The 5,472-nt window shown below is 39.4% G+C and overlaps 1 pseudogene; it reads right to left on the bottom strand.

The window, feature by feature from the left end:
- Positions 1-201: 201 nt before the first annotated feature.
- LOC130030351 (DAZ-associated protein 2-like) lies at positions 202-5,222 on the bottom strand (annotated as a pseudogene).
- Positions 5,223-5,472: the final 250 nt, after the last annotated feature.

The following is a 5,472-nucleotide window of genomic DNA, read 5'->3' as shown; positions in this document are numbered from 1 at the left end:
CCAAAAAAAGTAACAAGTCTCACAATGGAGACATTACTGGTGCCCACTTGAGAAAATCGATGAACAATGAGAGGACAGTGCTACAGGATAGGATAGTGCTACTACTACTACTACTACTACTACTACTACTAATAATAATAATAATATAACGTTTTGAAATAATAGCTCTGTCCTTCCTTTAATCTTTACAGGCACGTTTACTCAAATGTAAAGTTTTGTAAATGCGATGTTAGTAGAAACGGAAGTAGCAGGAGGAGAAGGGTGTCTAAGCGAAGAGAAGAAAAAGAAGCTGAAGATGAAGTAAAAGAAGAACAAACAATTGCAGATAATATTATTAAGGCAGTTGCCCTCTAAAAAATAATAATCCTGTAGCTGAAAATTCAGAATATTGATATCCAGGAACAAAGTGGTCTACACAAAAGAAAACTTTTTAAGTAGTTCCATGCTACAACCCCCTTTATTCAAAAAAAATTGATACAACTCTAGGTATATAAAATAGGTATACATATCAAATCCTGATAATAAATCAGAATTGTATTTTAAGACAAATTTTTCATGAATGACATTAAGTTACAGAGCTTAAGCATCTTGGATCTAAGTCATAGTTAATAATGGCTCCATGGTTTCAAACATCTTTAGGATTAGCATCATTTGTTATTCAACAGAAAATGCTAATTCAACAGAAGGCCTGGTTTTAACTTTCCTAATAAAATTCTAAACAATTATTATTTTCAAGTGAATTCATTTCTCTCTCATGATCTTCCTTCCTTCTGTCTTTCTTTTCTATCCTTCCTTTCTTCTATCTTCCTCTTTTTCCTTTCATTTGTTTATGCATTATTTCCTTTTCGTATTAAAAATTATTCTTTACTTACTGCAAAGCTAAAAAGGCAGTGAAATAATAGCACAGAGGATTTCCTGAAAAGTTTTCAAGGAATGGAAAACTGTAGGATAAGAGAAGCAGGCCTATTGGGAGGTACCCAACAGGAAATTTGATAGACCAGTTTCCATCCATATTGGAAGTAATCTGCATATGAGAATGAGAACATGGTCTTTATAAATTAAAATATTTCTCAGAAGCCCCAAATTAAAGTATCATATAAAATCTCTCGATTGCTACATGTTAACTGGTCCAATTTTTTTTTCAATTACTTAAACTATGATAGCACTGTGTAGGTCAAACATATATATTCACAGACTTTATTTCTCATTTGGTGGTCAGGTGTTACCTTGGACGCAGGAAAATGAAGATATTAAGGCTTCTCAGATGTCAGTCTTGGTCACAATCTACAAATAAAATATCCTTTAAACTAGGTTTAAATTGAATATCATGGAGTTACCTCATTTAGTTTGCTCAAAGATCAGAACGTCCAAGCTCTGGGACAGGTTAAACTCCCCACCCCCCAACCCCCCCACACACATACACTCACACACACCTCCTAGTACCCTGGTACAACCTTGCTCTGCAAGGGCATCCAAATAATGTTCTCCTTGGTAGTACTGATCAAAGAAAACAAGTCTACACAGACTGTCAAACTTTCGGTACACCTGTCCCAGGTGATCCTTTTGGGGGTCATCTATGTTTATTTCATAAAAGTGTTAATGGCATCACCTACCAAAAACAGAGAGACCTTGTGCTCCAAGACAAAAGCAAACATCCTTTCCATGAATATTTAACTAAAAGTCATAGCTTATCAGTATTTGGCACAATTGGATTGATAATATCTTCCTGTGTTCTCAAAAATGTTCAAGGAAGATGATCAGAATGTTTTCTGTTTTGACTTTCTTTGCCTTAATAAGTTGATCATTGTCTATGAAATATTTTTTTTATTTCAGATTACTTCTCCAGTGCCTTGTTCCCTGAGTGCTAACTTCAAAGCAGCCTTGCCTATATAGGACTTCCAAGTTTCATCTGTTTTATCTTATAACAGGATTATTGATAATAATTATGCTTAGTAAAAATTCATTGTGATTGAAACCAATGTTCTTGAATAGTTGCTGAAGAGAAATGTTGATTTGTGAAAGTATTCTTGGAAGTCTAAATGAAGGTTTAATAGTTATAAGAGAAAACAGAACTCTTTTTAGAAAAAGAAAAATAATATTTAGTTGGTCTGATGAACCATAAACAGATTTCCCTAGCAATTTGAGAATAGAATTTTCTGTGTATTTTATGACTGCAAAATATATAAAGCAGATAAAAAATTAACTTTACTGTCTCAAAGACTATTGGACAGCCAGGTATGAGACAGCGGCCATGGGGCACCTGCAGTCTCATGGGATGGGGGTGGAACTGTCCCATCCTCCCCACCCTGCCAAGACCACGAGTTGCCCCTCACGAGTGGGTCTCTGGCTCCGGAACAGCCACGAGGCAAACAAACCAATCTCGGAACCCAGCAGCTTTTGGTAAAAGTCCCTCCAGATTTTATTAGTAAAATTTGGAAATCTAAAATCGTGTGGCCAATGCCTAACGATGCCTTTTCAGCAGGTCTGATTGTTGGGGGAAAATTCCAAACGATAATGGTGCATCTTTTGTCAAAATAATGAATGTAATCAAAGTAGAGAGAGAGTTAAGTGGAAATCATCTGCCTCACAGGCACTGGGAGGGGTGAGATGGGGGATATACTGGGGTTCTCGGTGGCGGAAAGTGTGCACTGGTGAAGTGATGGGTGCTTGATCATTGTAAGGTAAGGTAAAGGCCCTCCCGTTGTTCATCGATTTGCTCGAGCAGGCCCAGTAACGTCTCCATTGGAGATTTTGTTGTTACTGTGTTTGGCATATCGAATACATCACGGGGGGCTTGCCAGGCTCTGCCGTGTGGGCGAGATACTCTCGGTAGCTTGCCGGGCTCTCCGAGATGGGCGGAGGAATCGAACTCGGGTCGGCCATGTTGGCTGCATGCAAGGCAAACGCCCTACCGCTGTGCTATCGCTCCAGCCCTATTGTTGTGATCATTGTATGACCAAGATTTTTTTTTCCTTTTTTTTTATTAGTGAAAGACCATGAGGTACAGTTATAGGCTTACAAATTTTGTGCTTGGGTTTCAGTTATACAATGATCAAGTCCCCATCCCTCCACCAGTGCCCGTCATCCATCCCCATGGGTCCCAGCATCCCCCCCACCCTCATTCCCCCCCCCCCCGTCCCATCCTGCCTCTGTGGCAGGGTATTCCCCCTTGTTCTCTCTCTCTTCTTTTGGGTACTGTGTTTTGTAAGAGAGGCTTTGAGTGGCTTCATGTTTGGTCTATCGACTACTTTTAGCATGCTTCTCCCACCCTGGGAGGGCCCTCACAACACCCTTCATTTGGTACTCTCTTCTCTATCTGAGCTTCCTTTTCACCTAGAGCCTGTGGCTGGCCTTCCATTCATGGAGCAAAATTCCTGGTACTAATCTCAGCCATTCCTGTGTGTGTATGACCAAGATTTAAACCTGAAAGCTTTGTAATTGTTCTCACGGTAATTCAATAAAAAAAATTAGCTTTAATTTATTTGGGAAAAAATTGCACTTGACTCAAGGATGAGTAAAAAAAGAAGTTGTGGTACATATGCACAAAAGAATGCTACATAGCCATAAGGAAACATAAAATCATGCAGGTCTTTATAAGTTGGATGGAACTTGAGGGTATCATGGTAAGTGAAATAACTAAAAGAGAGTAAGACAAATACTGGGTGATTTTACTCATCTGTGAAATCTAGAGGGGAGAAAAACCAAGGGAATAAATAGCATCCAATGATGATAAACCCTTGCCCTTGACTTACAAAACTGATTAAGAGTGACTAGAGAGGAATCGAGGGAGAATGAAAGTTGGACTAGAGGTGACTTAGGTATACAGGAAGAAGTTTATGGTCACTTTGGAACTGATGGTGTGTAGTTCATTTGCTTTTCAATACACTTTGACACTGTTGTAATAATTTTATGTAAACTATAATAAAAATTGAATAAAAATCCATTTAAGCAGACCAAATAATATGGAAAACCTAAAAATCACATTAAGAGTATAGAAGAGGAGGAATGATATGATAAGTAAAGAGATTGTATGAAGTTATAGTAGAGAAGAGGCTTGCTAGCATCTCTCTCACTGCTCAAATAATGCCACTCAACTTCCAGAATGGTTGGCACAAGATAAATCCTGATGCTATTACCAACTTCTTTTATAAAAATAGTGACTAAGGTCAGATTTTATAGTACAGTGGGTAGGGCACTTGCCTTGCATGCAGCTGACATGGTTTTGTTCCTTGACATCTCATATGATATCCAAGCACTGTCAGGAGTAATTCCAGAGTGCACAGCCAGGACTAAGCCCTAAACATCGTGGGGTGTGATCCAAAACAAAAGTGGGGGGACTTGGGGTCAGGGAGGTTGAGGTCTTCTACAAAATAAAAAATGGTCATGGTTTTCTTTTTTAATTATTAGGAAGTTCAAAGTTCTATCCAAGCCTAATTTGATGTTTTATTACTAAACGCAAAGACCAGTACTACCCAGGAATAACTAAAGGAAGTTCCTATGGCTGCTTCATCCACATTCATTTATGAATGGACAACTCCCCTACCTCAAAATGCTTAATAAGGGATCATGTAATGACAGCAGTACCATTACATAGTTTCATATTAAGTATGAAAGTTTGGGCACCAAAAATATGTATCTAACCTGCATAACTTCAGGTTAATGTGACTAAAGCAGTTACACTGTGAGAAGTGCTAAAGTTACGTGAAGTCTTTCCTGGCACAGAGGTGGCCTTGGTTCTTCATGAGACTTCCATGAATAAATTTTCTTCCTGGTGAGTTACAAGGTCATTGGCTCCCAGCATGACTGTAAGCTGAGCAACACTGGGAGGTCACCCAAGGAGTAGGAGAGGAACTTTGCCAGCAGTGCCCCAGCTCTAAATCTGGTACCTGCATCATACTCTTTTTTCCACCAGCACTACTGAACCAGGTGGTTATATGGAACCAGATGGATAATATTGGATAGTATTGTAGAACCTAAAGGACCAACATACACAGACTGTGCCATGGTATGCTACAGTGAAATGCCAGGAAAAGCAACTGGCATGTTGGGCACTGTGGCAGCCCCAAGATGCAGAAAGGCCAGAAGACAGAGGTCTGATAGGCACTTGGAACATCAGTTTAGGGAGGAGCCTGAGAAAAATGCAGGATCAGAAGGTCCACTGGGTTTTCAGAAGGCTCCACCAGGTAGGTTGGCTGTGTGGAATATTGACATTTACTGCTCATGGTGATAGTGGGTTGGGTTTAGCTTTGTGTCATGAACTGTTTTTTTTTTTTCATTCTCTTCCTGTTCTTAGTCAGTTCTGTGTCTCGTGTTTTGAATTTTTAAAAGTGAGGATGGAGTAGAGGATACATGTATCTAGACTGACACATTAGTTACCTGGAAAACCCAACTTATGTCTTAATAGGAGCCATACCAGAAGATGAGGAGGAGCAGGCAGAAAGCACTCTTTGTAGAGCTCAGCTTGGCAAGGAC

Source organism: Sorex fumeus, unplaced genomic scaffold (assembly GCF_029834395.1).
Source record: "Sorex fumeus unplaced genomic scaffold, SorFum_2.1 ptg000044l, whole genome shotgun sequence".
Classification (NCBI taxonomy): domain Eukaryota; kingdom Metazoa; phylum Chordata; class Mammalia; order Eulipotyphla; family Soricidae; genus Sorex; species Sorex fumeus.
The sequence above is the reverse complement of the archived record's forward strand: the minus strand, read 5'-3'. Positions and strand labels throughout refer to the sequence as shown.